Source organism: Pseudophryne corroboree, chromosome 3 (assembly GCF_028390025.1).
Source record: "Pseudophryne corroboree isolate aPseCor3 chromosome 3, aPseCor3.hap2, whole genome shotgun sequence".
Classification (NCBI taxonomy): Eukaryota; Metazoa; Chordata; class Amphibia; order Anura; family Myobatrachidae; genus Pseudophryne; species Pseudophryne corroboree.
In genome coordinates this window covers 296,741,312-296,759,875 of record NC_086446.1, presented here as the reverse complement: position 1 = coordinate 296,759,875, position 18,564 = coordinate 296,741,312, and positions in this window count along the sequence as shown.

Here is an 18,564-nt window from a genome sequence, read left to right as displayed (position 1 = left end):
TTTTGGACACAGGTCATGAGTTTCATGTGGAAATTTTTTGCAATTCTGCTTTCTGTGGAGAATCGTGTAGCCGGTGACTATAGGGATCTAAATCTCAATATTTAGATTTAGTATACACTTGACTGGTTTAGGAAAAATTTATATCAAAGTTGTAATGATGGCAACCTCCTCACTCTGAGTACTGCAGCCAGTGTAATTACCAAGAATTTTTATTTGTCAGGCTAACTAAATTCACTGTGTTGATTATATCTTTGTATGTAAAAAAGCAGCTAAAAGAGACAAGTCCATTTGGGGCAGTATAAATTGTGAGTACTTCTCTCTTTAGTCTCTAATTTGCTGAACAAATATTGTATAACTCATACACATGGCTATGACAATGCTAAATTCCCTTGTCGTATAAACAACCCTTTATGAAGTCTAAGAACACTGTACGCTGTTTACTTAAGAAGTACCGTAATGGTACGCTAGTTGCGTAACGATCGCTCAGCCGTAGGCGAGACGCTCAAGCGTCACGTTCGCTCACGGCCCAGTGATCACAGGACACGTTATTGGCTATGACTAGAGTAATGATTCGCTATGGCGTAGCTTACGCTCGAGACCACGAGGAGGTCACCAGCGGCGCAGACGCTCACAACGCTATACCTTTATGTCTAAACCTTATACCAATGAAATACACAGAATACCTTAATGTGAATACAGGGTGTAAGTGCAACCTTGTGTAACCTGACTAACTACAAAGCTGCTTGAGCGTCACCGACGCTCAAGTGAACACTTAACACTATAGGAAATACACAGATACTGGTTTAGGGTCCAAAGCCTATTAACTGTATTATATCTAATATACTTGTAAAAGGGGATAACAGTACAAATGATACACTACAATATAACAGAGACTTCCTAACCAAAATACAATACTATCTAATACAATACAATACTAGTCTAGGGGAGATACGAGAGAAAGAGAAGGGAAAGAGAGAGAGAGACGGAGAGAGATGAGAGAAATTGGCTCACAGAAAGACAATGATTACGGAGAGAAACTTACGCACAGGGTAAACGATCGCATGCGCCTGGACATCCAGCACCCGATTTTCAGCAATGAGAACCGTTGAAGAGTGAGAGCTGGATGTGGTCGGCCTGCCTATTTATGCCCCACACACAATGCAATCTCATAGTCCCTACAATCCCATTGTCCATTGGATGAAGGAATTCGACCCTGTATCACAACAAAAGGTCATAGGTTGATTCATACAGGTGGGCTGTGACGATTTCCAACAGCTCAGGTGGGTGGGAAACTAGGTTTCCCGCCGCATACCTGAGTATGAGTAAATAATAGAAATGGACATAAACTTCTTATGTCCATAACTATTCGTACGAGCGATTAATACGCTCCAAACCAACACCGGAATATTGCTAATTAAATACTCTTCCGATGGGTACCAAACACTGCTGTATGATTCCTGTTAGACCCTTCGTACAATACAAAGAGGGATTACTTTAAACAGGGACCTTCTATATTAACCAAACTTTCAGAAACTATCAAAGGGATCATGATCTATAAACTACATTAATTGTGAAAATATGTAACGAATGAGTCGCACGCTACGACTACATAAACTCTACCGTAAATACGCATACCGCGCCTGCGAGTGCACGCTATTGCGGGTATGCGCCTTCACGGGAGAGCGTACGCATGCGCAGCACGGACCAGTGTGCGGTGCAAATATGGCAACGTGCATGGGGATATTTTTCTGACTTTGACAGTCCACTCTTTGGCAGTCAATAATAACTGCCACCTTCTAAAACATTTCAAAAGGAGAAAAATATATGTCAGGGGTTAATTCATTTCCATGGTTGGGTGAGGGAGGAGAGAGGAGTAGGTGTGAAGAGGGTATGACCTAGTGTGATAGCAGAAGCATGTGTGTATGAGTCCATGTTTGGAGGGTCATGTATCATCGTGCCGTACGTGTTGTAAATCAAGCTTCGAGGTATTGCGAAGTATACATTTGAATTCCTTCTTATCCTGTGGTACAGGTCTGTGGATGGGCTGTCAAACTTTACCGAGCTCTTTTCGGATTTTGAACAAAATGGGGAGCACATTTTAGTTGATGATACATGAATGGGGGAGGTATGTGGTTGCTGATATCTGTGCCTGTATTCCCTATCGACTATGTGTGTCATTACCTGAGGGTTGTAGAGATGAAGATAAAGAACACTTATGGAAAATGCAATGATATTCTATGTCAGGTAAATGTACATCTGTCGTCGAAGTTGTGTTCGGTATCTGTTGAGAGTCGTCTTCTTTGCGCTGTATTGCTCCTTGGGCATGAGCAAATAGCTTTGTCAGAGCCATCGGATTTACAAAAAAATGTTGGGCTAGCGTGAGTTTAAAAGTACTAGGGAAACTGGGGATCCATGGCAAAGTTCATCAAGTGTCCATTTCTCAAGTGGTCAAAATTTCATCTTTGGTGCTTGTCTGTTGTCTGTATAGCGTCTCGTCAACTTCCTCGTCCAAGGGGGTCTTTGTATCTTGGAGAAAAGCAGAAAAACAGGTGAAAGAAACGGACCGTATAATCGCATTTTCATCACATTCTGGTTTCTATTATTGGGTCATAAATCAAATCCAGGTTAATTACAGTTTCCTCACTCCTCACGCTCATCACTTTTGTACTTTGTTTGCACCTCATTAAAGCCTGCCCGCATCTAAATATCAATCCAATAAATATAACAACACCTAAGATACATAGTAGAAACTTTCCAACATCCATTATGACTCCTTGAGCCCAGTCTCCTAAACCGGAGAACCAATTTCGCGGGTTCAACCATGACACCCAACCAGTCAGCTCATTACCTACAGCAGCAAGGGTGAGATTGTGTTTTCGACGAAATTCCCACTTTAATTGCAGAATATCGTCCATCTTTTGGTCTATGACCTCTACCGGATCCTCGGTGCTATTCGTGATATAAGTGCAACACTTTATGCCGTACTGTGTTGCCAATGTAACACAATATCCGCCTGTTACTGCTGTAAGATAATTAAGAACCATCCTATGCTGAACTAGTTCCGTTTTGTAAGCTTGAAGTTCTCTTCCAGTGTATCTAAACGTGTCATCATACATTTCAGTGATATTATCTAACAAATTGGCGAGTGCGGAAATGTATCTATAATTCATCACTCCTCGAGCGGTGCGAGTGAAATCTAACGCTACCAGGACCTGAATCCCGGTGGATTCATGGATAAGATCAGAGGCCGGATGCTCTAACCTTTCTGACAGTTGTCTTTTAACTCGGTGCTCGTAATGAGTGTGAGTATAAGGAGCTTGGGCACCACGGTGTATGTCCTTCATTTTGTCATGTGTAACAGTCATCACTTCAGGCAATACTTTTCCAATATAACACAATCCTTCAGAGTTTGGGGCAAGCCATTTGTACGCCTTTCTCCCGCATATGAAATATGCATCATCGGGGAGAACATAAGGGACGGAGAAGGACATGACCATGTTACAAACCTTCCAGGTGAAATCTCCTGACCCTAATTCTTCCATCTGCTTAATGCACGTATCAGTTTGTACGATATGTGCACAGTATCCTGGTGATACCTCTCCAACTCTAGTAATCCTATTTCCTAAGGTGTATCTATACCGGAAAGATTTTCCTCTACTGGCTATGTGGCGTACGAGCTCTGTATCCGTAGGTATTCTATCTGCTCTGTGTGAAAAGGTCATGGTAAGGTTGCTCCATGACACTTCCCAATTTCCCGGCTTACGGGGGTTGGAGATATTAAATCCACATGGTATTGGTGGAGCTTCAAACTAGGAGGGCTGGAGATGTTAAATCTCCGGTCCACCGGTCTCCCACCACTTAGCTCAAGTACCTCCCCTAACGTTAAAGGAAATGGTACTAGCCCTGATTTGCTATGACCCTGAGGTACTTGAGAGCATACCCAACAATCTGTTTTGTTTAACACATTACCCACTAAGGAGTGATAGTCACTCAATGGATGCCGGTCCATATGGTTATTAAAACTGGATTGGCATTATTGCTACCGAGCCTACAGATACAGTTTTCTTTTTGAACTAACAATCCTTCAAAGAAAATGTTTACAGATAACATGGTTGTTAGATCGTGCCCGGTACTCGCCTTTGCTTGGTGATTGAGTTGCTATTGGAAATTTACACCTCCGTCTCAGTCATCAGGACCTTTCTGGATCCTTTCTCGACCTCACTGGTACTCTCACCGAAACAGACTGCTCTGGTCAACATCATGGTTAACGGGAAAATCCATATCACAGTCTCTTGGGGCAAGTCCATCTTACAGGAGGAGAAAAGAAGAAATTTGTAAAGGGGGTATAAGAAAACAGTTTGAGGGGGGGAGAGAACTTGTTACGATAATAAGTTCTCTCGTCTTGTTGTTCTTCTTGTTCTGCTGTCTTCTCAAAGGTGCTGTCTCTCAGTCTTCCAAACGAACATTCTGGTGATGCAATGTTCCCTTCCTACCCGACGATCTTTCTGTAAGGAGCAAAAATCTGGCATTACCATTGGTCCAACTGAGGGGTGACATACCATCTTTAAACCATGGAAACATGAGTGGGAAGAGAGAGAGACAACAAAAAAAAACAAAAGAGATAGAGAACAATTCATGTGCATATATACATTACATAACTCGGCAATAACCATCAATAAGAAAAGAGAAACAAAGCATTTTTAAACATTGTCAACATTAAGAAAACATGGTTAGCATTAGAAAAACATTGTCAGACTTATTAGGCTGTCATATCTATGTGTCTAATGGTCTCCTTGAGCAGTCCCTCCCCACCAGCACCTGCATTACTCCACTGTCTGTATCTGGCCAGAAATACATTGTGGCGGAGGTCATGCTGGGGTTTGGTAGACTTCTGCAAGGACCAAGTGGATATGCAATGTGTGAATTCTTACCGATAATCGTCAAAGATGGGGATAGAGAGAGAGAGAGAAAAACATTTTTCTTCACAAATACATTTACAACGTTTCACCTGGTCATTCCTGTGTCTTCAGTGAATGACCTCCCACTTTATTAACCGTTACCTCAGGCTTACCATCCGTCGTATGATCACCTTTCTTGACTACCTATCATGGGTGTGGCTCAAAATTCCTCCTATCTGATCTCTGATTATAATGGTGTGTGTTGTAATTTTGCTCATTTCTTGGTCTAGGGGGTCTAACTTTATGTGGGTTATTACAGTTGTTGGCATAATGCCCTTCTCTTCTACAATGGTAACAGATCCTTGGCTTTCTCCGAGTGTCAGTGAACTGGGGTCTTGGCTGATTTGATGCCTCCTCAAACGCTCGGATGCTCATCATCATCAACCGTTTCCCCTGTTCTTCCCTGATTCCTTGGTTTTCATGATTATGGTGTTGTCTTTCTCTTGATCTACAATCTCTTGCAAAGTGTCCCTTTTTATGACAATTGTAACAGACTTCCATATCTGGATTTCTCACAGGGGTGTGGGGCTTTTGTTGGGGTGGTCTTGTGTTTTGGGCCTGTATTTTTGCTGCCATTAACTCATCTCTTTGTGACTCTCTATATCTGGTGATATTCTGATCATGATTGATGACGGCCTCTCTTAGTGCGGTCACCGAGATATCTCTCCAGTTTGGGTTGGTGGTCTGTACCCTTGTTTTTAATTCATCTTTTAAACCATTCATTAATACCTTAACCGCTATTCCTTTATGTTGTGCATTTGTCTTGATGTCTGCGATCCCAGTGTTTCTAGCCATTATTTGCAGTGCTCGATTGAAATAATTAGAAACATTTTCCCTTTCGTTTTGCCTTATGGAGAGAATGTCATTCCACTTGACAGCAGCTGGGAAATATATTCCTAACTGTCGGTTAATCTGCCTAATACATTCCTGATTGTGTTCTTCCATACAAGGTACCTCCGTGTCTAATTTACAATCAGCAATGAATTTTGCAGGGTCAACACTGGAGGGCAAACATGCCCTCAGCACTGTCCGCCACTCTTGGTTGGTGGGTCCTGTGGCGTTTCCTAGTTCTTTAATAAACCTTTGACATTTGGCTAGATTTTTCCTAGGATCAGGAAATTCAGACACAATTGATCTCAATTCGGTCCGGGACCAGAGACAGCGCATTGCACTGTCCTTGACGGGAATGATTCCCTGATCGTCAGTCTTCCCATTGGGGACTGAGATCACCCTGGCCAGATCGAGCTCAGTTACATCATCTTGTGTTGGTCTTACAATATGGGGTACATTTGTTTGTGCGTGATATGAAACATTGTACGTACCTGTGGACACGACCTCACCTGACCCTCCGTTAGGGGGTTCGATTATTGCCTTTACCAATTTGGTCGCGTCCACCTGGATGGCTTTTGTGATGGTTGCTGGAAGAGGTGCTGACATCGTTCTGGGCTCACTTTCTTGTTTGTATTCCTGAGGGAAGTTTGACATGGGGTGCAACTTGCATAGGTTAATAGTTGTACATTCAACAGTATTACAATAATCATTGTTACAGTTATTACACTTATTCTTATAATCTATACTACAGTTGCTAAGAGCGTTTTTATTGTTCAACCTTGTGCTTTTCTCCGCAACCATAATCCTCCCCGATGCCATGTCTCTCCTCTCAAGATAAGATTCAGAAAAGTCAATTGAATCTCTTTGTAATTCACCTTCCTGTTGCCCTAACTGCACATAATCATAATGTTTACTTCGTCTCTTTGTTGGTTCAATGAGACATATCCTCCTCCTTAAATTTTGTAACACTTCTGGACTGAAGCTACCTATTCTTGGGACTTTGTCCCTGTCTTGTACAGTCATTCTCTCCCATTCATCACATAAAGATTCTGTGTGACTTCCGTATTTTTCACACATGATGTACCTTGCCGACCCAACGGGTCGGTTCTCTGAATCAACCCGAACCGAGGTTGATCGCCCCCTACCTGAACAACTGGCCCCCATAATTCTGCAGGTGTTGCTTATTCCTCCTTGGATCTTTATATCAAGGTTTTCAGCGAACCCTTACAAACAAACCAAGATGTCCTGGGCAGGCCGGCGGTGGCGGTTTACCAAGTACCCCACTTACTTCTCGCCCACGTTGGCCAGTACTGCAATCACTGTAACCAGAGCTGCTGTACCCAACCCAGGGCCCCTGTGAACCTTCTGTTTACTGGAACATATGAGGGTTACCCGAAGGACACTTACTCTTTCCAGTAAAGTTGGGGTTGTTAGATAGTTCCTGAGTGACCAGCGAACTTCCCTTTAAAAATAAAAAATTACACAAATCACGTCAGAATGTACAGATAGCGTTTGTGACCACTTTACTCTAATGGTATTAGGTCAGATTACTAACTACTGCACACAATTACGTGCGGTCCAATCGTTCAGTACATAAGCACTACTTGTCATGTACTGAAAGATCAATGGAATCGATGTTTCCGGCCGCGATTCCTTCAGCAAGAGCTTATGGCCTATATGGGTTCTGCACCAACACCCCAGGCGTTGTGCCTCTTGTACCTTTATAGCGGACCTCTTTGTCTATTTTACCTGTTACCTTATGACCTCCTGGTCTGTTACCGTCTGTTAATGACCTCCTGGTCTGTTACCGTCTGTTAATGACCTCCTGGTCTGTTACCTTATGACCTCCTGGTCTGTTACCTTATGGTCCGCTATACTCTAATGCTCAAATATTATTTAACCAAGGATGCCTCCCTAGCCACCGTATATGTCACTTACACGTGTGTCCCTTGACGAGTACCCGACTTTCCTTTTGGTTCAACCTCTAAGTTATATAAACTTATGTGATAAAAAAAAAAAACACACTCACTCAACACATGTACACTTTGTTTCTATATCTATTTCTGCGCAGAAATTGTCTTCAGTCCAACTGTGTTACCAATTAGGAGCAGGATCTGTTAAACTAAATTTCAGATTTTTCCAAAAAAAAAAGATTTGCGTTATTTACCGCGTCGCGTTATTTACCGCTGTGCGTTACTTATCGCCTTTGCGCTAATTATCGCTTTGCTCTAATTCAACTTTTCGTGACTTGAGCTACGTGGGCGTAACCAGACGCTACGTTGCGTAACGTACGCTGCGTGCGTCTGCCTTTGGATTGCGTACGCAAGTCTTTTGTTAGGGACACGTGTACGCAAAACAAAGATCCACCGTAACACAATTTCTATTTTTATCAATGTAGATGATCCCTGATCATCTACCGCACACCACACTGACTGCCTTATCTCCCAGACAAGCCGTGTGTTGGTCTATATTTTAACTATTACTTCTACTATGAGATAACAGCAAATCTCTTTTAGCACTTTCTATCAACTATAAAAATTGGCAAACAGGAATAGTGATATACGAAATTGAAAAAGAAATGCAGATATATGTATGCGTGCGTGTATACGCAAGACAGAAGAGAAATAAAACAGTTTTAAAAGACACAAGCGTTTTGTTCTTACTTCCGGTTCCCGGATTCCTTCAGCACTCTTTATCTAAGCGAAGCAGACGCTTATCCCGTCAGCACTGCGAGACAACCTCCCACCCTTTGCTGGGGGGATAATGTCTGCTGATCTACCTAGTGCAGATATGAGAAGGATAGGACGAGTCCCCAATTGACAATGCTAAATTCCCTTGTCGTATAAACAACCCTTTATGAAGTCTAAGAACACTGTACGCTGTTTACTTAAGAAGTACCGTAATGGTACGCTAGTTGCGTAACGATCGCTCAGCCGTAGGCGAGACGCTCAAGCGTCACGTTCGCTCACGGCCCAGTGATCACAGGACACGTTATTGGCTATGACTAGAGTAATGATTCGCTATGGCGTAGCTTACGCTCGAGACCACGAGGAGGTCACCAGCGGCGCAGACGCTCACAACGCTATACCTTTATGTCTAAACCTTATACCAATGAAATACACAGAATACCTTAATGTGAATACAGGGTGTAAGTGCAACCTTGTGTAACCTGACTAACTACAAAGCTGCTTGAGCGTCACCGACGCTCAAGTGAACACTTAACACTATAGGAAATACACAGATACTGGTTTAGGGTCCAAAGCCTATTAACTGTATTATATCTAATATACTTGTAAAAGGGGATAACAGTACAAATGATACACTACAATATAACAGAGACTTCCTAACCAAAATACAATACTATCTAATACAATACAATACTAGTCTAGGGGAGATACGAGAGAAAGAGAAGGGAAAGAGAGAGAGAGACGGAGAGAGATGAGAGAAATTGGCTCACAGAAAGACAATGATTACGGAGAGAAACTTACGCACAGGGTAAACGATCGCATGCGCCTGGACATCCAGCACCCGATTTTCAGCAATGAGAACCGTTGAAGAGTGAGAGCTGGATGTGGTCGGCCTGCCTATTTATGCCCCACACACAATGCAATCTCATAGTCCCTACAATCCCATTGTCCATTGGATGAAGGAATTCGACCCTGTATCACAACAAAAGGTCATAGGTTGATTCATACAGGTGGGCTGTGACGATTTCCAACAGCTCAGGTGGGTGGGAAACTAGGTTTCCCGCCGCATACCTGAGTATGAGTAAATAATAGAAATGGACATAAACTTCTTATGTCCATAACTATTCGTACGAGCGATTAATACGCTCCAAACCAACACCGGAATATTGCTAATTAAATACTCTTCCGATGGGTACCAAACACTGCTGTATGATTCCTGTTAGACCCTTCGTACAATACAAAGAGGGATTACTTTAAACAGGGACCTTCTATATTAACCAAACTTTCAGAAACTATCAAAGGGATCATGATCTATAAACTACATTAATTGTGAAAATATGTAACGAATGAGTCGCACGCTACGACTACATAAACTCTACCGTAAATACGCATACCGCGCCTGCGAGTGCACGCTATTGCGGGTATGCGCCTTCACGGGAGAGCGTACGCATGCGCAGCACGGACCAGTGTGCGGTGCAAATATGGCAACGTGCATGGGGATATTTTTCTGACTTTGACAGCTATCACTTGTGAGTTATAGAAAGTCATTTTTGTTTAAGGAAAATAATACAAAAAATCAGTATAATGTAACTATTATGTAATTCAGTAGCTATTATTTAAATATTATATAATACAATATATAAAGCATAGGTACAGGTAAAGGACAAAATAATAGAGGTCTTGCACTGCCTCAAAGTGCAGCGCTAAACATAAGTCCTCCCTATTCCCTTAAATTAGTCTCTAGAGCTGCTGCTTATTTTCAGGTACATTTATAATCAGCACTGGACAGCTCATAGGGCGCTAGAGCTACTGCTTTCTTTCAGATACTTTCATAATCAGCACTGGACAGCTCCCAGATCTCAGACAGTCTTTGCTCAGCTCACCTTTCTTTGGGATCAGTACTAAATGCCACCGGCCGGAATCCCGGCGGTCGAAATACCGACGCCGGAATCCCGACCACACAATCCCGACAGGGGTGGCGAGCGGAACGCAGCCCCTTGTGGGCTCGCTTCGCTCGCCACGCTGAGGGCACGGTGCCTCGCTATGCTCGGCACACTATTATATTCTCCATCTATGGGTGTCGTGGACACCCACGGAGGGAGAATATGTCGGGATTGTGGTGGTCGGGATTTCGACTGCCGGGATTCCGGCCGGCGGCATCTTGACCGCATCCCCTTTCTTCACCCAGGGTGGCAGACTTTTCTTCTCTTTAGACGCAGCTACTGTGCTAAAATATGCTAATCCTGCAGGAGGCATCTTGTGTAACCACCTCTTGCATGCACCTCTTGCATGCTTGTGTGATCCACTGCTGCATCCGAAGACGCAGCATCAGATCACTTGTACAAACATCGGTCATCTGAGGTTTCTCAGTATGGCCAGGCTGTACAGGGGACAGTAAATTTATGGCAGAAGATGCAGGCACTGGCCTTGGCACTCACAGAAAATAAGGATGACTTGCTCCTATTTTCGGGAAAGCTGCCCAGTACCACCCCTTCCCTTCCCCAAACAACTGCAGCCTGTCAATCAGGCTGCTAGTTAGGGGAGGGGACTGTGTGCGATGGTGCAGGATCCTTCGCATGTGCAGTCTTGCCTTCATTGTAGTTGTGGCCTCCAGGTTTGCTTACAACTATGAATCAGAACCAGAGGTTGTTCCTAGGAATATTCCAATAAGAGTTCCAGTTACATCTTAAGGAGAGGGCTGCATATCCCCTCTGTTCAGCTGCAAACTCCTGCTCAAAAAGCCTCCCTAAGCTCTGTCAGATTGCACTCCTCTGTAAAATGATTTTAATGCCATCTGGATACCTCATAACCACTGCTCCTTTTAACCTCCCTGGTGCTTGCAGCATCTTTTCCCACTTCATGGCCCACTAGAACAGGCTTGGGGTGGTTACCACCATTCAAGTGACATACTCATTTCAGTGACACCTTTCTTAAGTGGGGTTACACAGAAGTACATGGATATGTGCATCAAGATGGCTGGGCTAGCATGGTGAGAAAACATATTGATGGGACAATCTGAACTGCTAGGGGTAATCCTATCAAAATGCAGGCTGTGAATTGATTGAATGGCACACATATTTAAGAACAAGGTTTAGATTGCATTAGAACTGAGGTACAAACAGTTTCCCTGAATATCCAGCTATAAAGGATTATTGCTAGTTCATACTTAACATATTGCATGTAGCATAAATGTTTTAATATAAAATAAAGCAGTGTTTTCCATGTTTTCCATATGAGAATTATAAGAAAGGACATGCTTGTGTATGAGTCCCATAGGAAGATGCTCTGCTATACACTGCTGGTCACTTTGAGGAATCTTTATCCTGCTTTTACAAAATAGCATAACGATAATCCACCCTTTCAATGCCAAATCAATTCTGCCCTGGAGGCACTAGGAGTGCCAGGTGACAGTGGCAAGATAACAAAGGCACTAGCTAGGGCCCATTAATAGTGTTGAACTGGGTCATGAAGAGATGACAGTGGCACACATAATAGCTTGTATTACCTTATATGCTTCTTAGCAGAGAAGCGTGACGACATTCCACTTTTGAGAACTACAGTATACCTAGAAAACCATTGTGAATATATTTTGCAAGACGAATTGGGTATATCCTCTATGAACAGGCCCTAACAGAGAAACATACCCATAAAAGCACATCATTGCTCTACAAAATGAAATAAAATATTTGCACATGGGTGGGCATAACACAATATGTATTCATGTACCTAACACACTTACCACTAAGAAAACCGCCCAAACAGAGCAACCTATTGCACTACCACTACCACTTGCTCTTCTAGTAATGTAATATTATTTTATACTATTTTATAATTCCATTGAATCTCCTATTTGTATAAAGGAATGTCACATTAAGCTGTGTATTACAACAGTATCGGATTACCTGTGCTGTATGACTATACAAAATAAGCTATAATGCATGCATACATGGCAAAAGTTCCAGGAACACTTTGCAGCTTCAAGTTTTCATGTTATAAAACAGGTTTTTTTTCTAACTTTCTCCTTACTCCCTCCCGCCCCAAGTAAATTTGCCACCCAGCTCAGTGTCAGTGAAGCCAGTGACTTCACAGGCTTTACCGTGACTGCCAGTGACTTCCTATTGGAAGTCCTACCTGTAAGTTACAGTCACACAAGGCAGTCCCATTGAGAGGTGTTTCCTCCCTCCGGTACTGCCAGACCCATCGGCAGCCACTCACTGCCTTTAGCACAGCCCAATTTGGCTTCTATGAGCTGAAGCCAATGCAGTCCATAGAAGCCAGGTGATTGCGCATGCGCAGTTAAATCATGGCATCTGTGCTTGCACCAGTCCCAGCATCTGCAAGATCCATTGTGCAGGTGCTGGGACCCGGGGATGGTGGCTGGCTGTCTCCTCTCCTTTCCCGGGCACGGTGGTAGTGGCAGCACTCCTACTAGCCAAAAGTAGGAGCTGCCACTGGTACTGTACAATGAAAAACTGGTTCTTTTTGTGCAGTGATTCAGTTGTTCAGAATAACAAAGGGTTTGAAATGTGTTGCCCTTTTCAAAAATTAGTAACATTGTAATAGTCAGTAAAGTAAGCATTTGGCTTCCAATTGACTGTTTCATTAGTTCACAATAATGAATGACAAAAGTTTTAAACACTAAGGAGCCTATTCATTATCTTAATTATAGTGGTTTGGATGATCTGCTGATTCAGTATCTATCTTGTCATAAGCTCCAGAGCAATTCAAGATTGCTCTGATGTGGAGAAAGCTGGTCCGAGAATCAGTTGTCCCTGCAAAACTTTTCACTGCTACAGTACTTTAGAAACTTTTGTAACTTTAGTAGTAGTGTGGCTTAACACTACTGTGTATGACCACAATTTACTGTGGCAGAATGGATCCCTCTTCATGTCTGGGACTGCTTTCCATATGTAAGCAGACGTGGTGCGGGAACAAACACCATCTGAAGATGAAAATGCTAATTGTGAAACAGTGATGATGTAACCTTGGTAGTGAATCCATTCTGATTAATTTTTTATAAAATTGACCTCAATAAATATGGCTGCAGTCTATGATTCTCTATGTTCCTGTTATGGTTCCAGAATTACATATACCACTTAGATGTAAGACAACAGGAAGTGGAGCCTACCATGGACTTACTGTATCTGTTCTTCCAGTGGACCGGTCCAACACTGCCAGTTTGCTTTTCACAATTTGTAACTGGCAAAGATGATGGACAGACTTGCTGGCAGCTCAGCAGTCTCTATATTGTCCGGTTCAGGCATCCTGACAAATTGCATCATCAAGCCCACCGGTGAAGTATACAGGATGTATGCAAAAAACAGGCATAATCTCTAAGTAGCTTTGCAGAGCTCAATAAATTCAGGAGTATCTTAAACATCATGGGAGGATATTGTAGGTAAGTACTGTTATGTAGCAGAGGTTGAAATTGACACAGAGCCCCTAATGTACATATCTGTCTTCTCTAGGCTCGGAAATGCAGACACAGCCACTGGGTTTCCTGAACCCTGCGTCAGCTATGGCTAGCAGGTACTGATAGATTTGTATCTGATGGTTAGTTATGATAGTAACAAAAAATATTTGAGTGAGACTGACATAATATTATTATTATTATTATTATTATTATTATTATGATTATTATTATTATTATTATTATTATTATTATTATTATTATTATTGTTATTAATGTGTGCCAGCCCATTTTTGATGGTTTTGATTCTAATTCATTATCAGGTTTAGGTTTTGGATTCAGTTTTGCCAAAACCACCTCATGTGTTTTGCTTTTGGTTTTGGATCTGTATTATTGTTTTTTTTAACTGATAAAAACAGTTAAATCACATAATTTGGGCCTTTTTTGTTCCTACAGTATTTTAACCTTAAGTGAAGCTGGTGATACACAGAGTAGCCTGCCTCTGAATGAGCTGGCGTTGTTTGTTAGATACTGCTGCTGAAGGCGATTCACCCACCCAGTTGGCTGCAACAGTCATGTAATCTTTATTTTGCCCAGTTCTGCTTGTCCACATATCTGTAGTTAAGTGCACAATGGCAATTTGTAGGCCAATAATTAGGTTTTTAAAATGTCCTGGTACAGGCGGGGAAATCGCTTTTCAGGTAAAATGGAACTAAGATGGAATTTGGTAGTGGAGGACACAGGATCTCAATTAACTGTGTAAATACTACTGCATTAATTGTGGATATTGGATGCAGATCTAATACTAGCATAGCCGTCATGGCCTCAGTGATCCGCTGTGCAACTGGGAGGCAGTTGTCATATCTGCTTTCTCTTGCAAAGGATTGTTTAACAGTCAGTTGTTTTTTAAACTAACACTAGAAGTCTTCTTGTTACCCTTCTGGGATGAAGATCCACACCCAGCATCAGCGGGCCTAGCACTCAAGGATTCTTTTGAGGAATCCTGGATAGAGGAAGGAGTCACCTATCCTTATCAAAACTGATGCAGAATCACCTCTGCTCATTAGTGAGGATAATCATAATAAAGTTGTTGAGATTTCAGGTGCTGGGATCTAGTTGAGAAAAGAGAGATAGCTGATGCTGGACTGCTTATTGTTATTTTTTTAGCATAAGATTCTGATGTTGACAAAAACTTTTCATGAACTTGCTGAAAATGACATAACAGGGAGGACATTCGTAGATGTTAATGTGCCTAGTTCTACTTACTTCTGGGTACAATATCAGCAAGGTCAAGCTCATACAGATCACTCGTGGGGAGTGACCTATTTGGGGGGCCAAGCTGTACTTTTCGTAATCATGCCCATGAGCGACAATAAAGGGGGACTTTATACGGGAGATTGGGCATGAGCAAACAATTGAATTCACTCCTTAGACTCTGCTCAGGGATTTGTGATGTTACTGAACACACAGTTTGTTCTACTGCCTTAGTGGTTTTCATTTTTTTGACACATCTTCTAGACTCTAAGGGTGGTATCCTATTACCTGCAGTATATTACCACAGGTAATGATATCCCTGGGGCTGTCCTAGGGGATATCACGAGCTGTGGCTTATCAGGGATTTTATGTACTGCACCGGGTGTCGGCTCCTGACAGCTCCCGGTTCAGCGTTCCACCCCCATCCCCCCGGTCACATGACCATTCCCCCATCATATGACTGCTGCTGAGGTGGGGTAAGAGGGGCGGTGAAAATCACGGCACTGCCCTAACTTCCCCTACGGGGGTCACAGCGCCAAGTGCCGGCTACAGGACCGCGGCGCCCTCCCTGCAGTCCCAGCCCACTGCTGCTGCAAAGGGCACTGCAGGTTGCTTTGGTTATCAGGGATTTTGTTTCACCTGCCTTGGGCAGGCGAAACCAAATTCCCAGAAAGAGACCCATTTTCAAAAGAAAACAGGGCTAATACTCACAAAAACACACAGGTTTCATTCAACTTGTGTGTATTCAGGAGAAAGAGCATTTTTTATGGGTCATTTAATAGTATAGTGTGTAAAAAAAAATCAGTGAAACATCGGAAAAAAGTGAAATTTTTTGCGTCCAATGTTTTATCGTGGGTAATAGGATACCACCTTGAGTGAGAAGGGCTTACATTGTAATGAAGAAGACAATGTCTCATTGACAGTTGCAGAACAACCACTCATAAATAAAGGCCAAGGCCTAAACCTTTCATTGCGACTTTATGGTGTGAATGGCATGTTGGCAATTTTATTTTTTTCTGTATCAGATTTTCTTTACCATTGTATATGGTTTTTTGTTTTTTTAAGATGCCCTGACTTAAACCCTTGGGGATTGGCCTTAGTAGATGAAATTGAAGGACCAGTACTATCATGACTGGGGGAAACAGCTGCCGTGCTAGTATTCAGTCACTGCTTCTACTCTTCTATCAACTGATCATTATCCATATCGATGAACCCAAAGAAGTAGTGCAAACAATACAACAATATGGCTGCGATGTAATGAAGTTTAAGTTTTGCGGGCGTGCAGGGTTCCAGTCAAACTTGGACATTTTTTTAAAGGGGAAAACATTTACAAGACACGGTTTAGCCATGTAAATGATTGCCCTCTTAAAAAAAGTCCAAGTTTGGTTGGCATCCCGCATGCCTGCCTAACGCTGACTTCATTTTATCCCACCCTATATCTTTTTTTACTACTTTTGTTTCTGAAAATGATGACTGCTCACAATGTGGAGTATCACAGCGTTTATATGTATGCAAACAAACGCAGCGGAGTAGCACAATACACAGAAGAAGTAGTACAAACAATAGAACAATATATCTTGTTTTTACTACTTTTTTTTCGCAAATGACCACTCAAACTGTGGGGTATCACAGCACTTATACAGTATGCACTGTATGTGAAAAAATGCAATGGGGTAGTACAATACACAGAAGAAGTAGTACAAACAACAGAACAATATGGGCAGTATGTAATGCTGCCCGAGTCCGGCCAATGTGTAGGATGCTGGGCGAACTCAGGTGTTTTTTTAAAGGGGCTATCACTTACAAGGCATGACGTTGCCTTGTAAGAGATTGCCTCTTAAAAAAAGTCCAACTGGCATCTAGCACGTTGGCTGAATTTGGGTAGCTTTACATCCCGCCCTATATCTTTTTTTCTCAAATGACTGTTCATACTGAGGGGTATCACAGTATACAAATGCAGTGTGGTACAGTGCTCACAGGTTGAACAAACAGAAAAAAATATATATATATTTTTTTACTTTATTTTACGTTTTATTAACTTTGAAAAAAATATTTTTGCAAAAGACACTGCAGAGTCACATTGCTTATATTTATTGTGAATGCAGTTGAGTACGGCACACAGAAGAGATGTATAACTACTTTCCTGCACTATTAAAAAATAATAAACAATGATTTGCTAATTGCCTGTACTATAAATCTAGCTTGGCCAATATTACACTAAGGGGACTGGATGGAGTGGACAGATAGGTCAACTCAGCACTAGTGTGGATGAACTGCTCAGCCACCTGAGTTAATGGACACAGCACAGCAGCAGACACTGACTGGAGTGGATGGACAGTGGGCACAGCAGTGGCCACTGAGAGTGGATGGACAGTAGACACAGCAGCACCATGGCTATGATGATTCCCTATGATTCATCAAGCTCCCGGCGGGCCCACTTCACTGGGAAAGTGGGTGGCATGCAAAAGGTTGGTCTACTTTTCCCAGAGCCCCACAGCTAGAGGTCTCTTTAGTGGAACTGAGGAGAATCTGTGCATGTAGATGGTTCTTGTCTGTACAGTGGTACAAGCGGGCTGTGCAATTAGTGGCTAGAGATAGTTCAAGTTCAAAGTTTATTGTTATCAGTCAACATGTTGACAGATGAAATTTAATTAGTACATTAGCAGCCCAATAGCAATATAACAGCAACCTTGGTTTAGGAACAACAATATGTTATAAATTCAGGATATAAATATATATATTCTGCCACCTAGATGACAGAAAACTGGGCGCTGGCCGCTCAATCCAGATGGACTCTGCTTAATTTAATCAATTACCTTACAAGCAGCTGCACAACAGGGATCACTCAATCCCTTCCACAAAGATACAAAATAAAAACAAAATATTATGTAGCGCTGCTGATTGAAGAGACAAGGCTGATCATATAATAAAACCACATAAATTTATTGTACAATACAATACACTCGGCCGGTGTGATCATACAAACATATACAACTTAAAATAATCACAAAGATATACTCCTGAAAAGTTACAATAAACTATAGATGTTAGATGTTAATTTGCTTAATAGTGGTATAAAGATGTGCCAACATAAGTAAGTACGTAATAATAGAAACCAGGGTGGGAATCAAGAAGGGGAAGAGAAGAAAAGTTTGAATAGGAATTCAGATAACCAAATTTAATTTGATAGTCTCATTGAGGCCATCAGGATGGAGAGCGTTAAATTTAAGCATCCAATATACCTCTTGGCAACAGAGTTTATTAAACCTATTGCCTCCTTTTGGGGTTGGAGCAATAAGTTTAAGACATACAATAAGATGAGTGGGGTCTGCAGATTGTTTAAAAAATGTCTAGAGACACTACGTGTCTGACATTTTTTCATGATATTTCAGCGATGTTCCATAAAACGAATCAGTATTGGTCT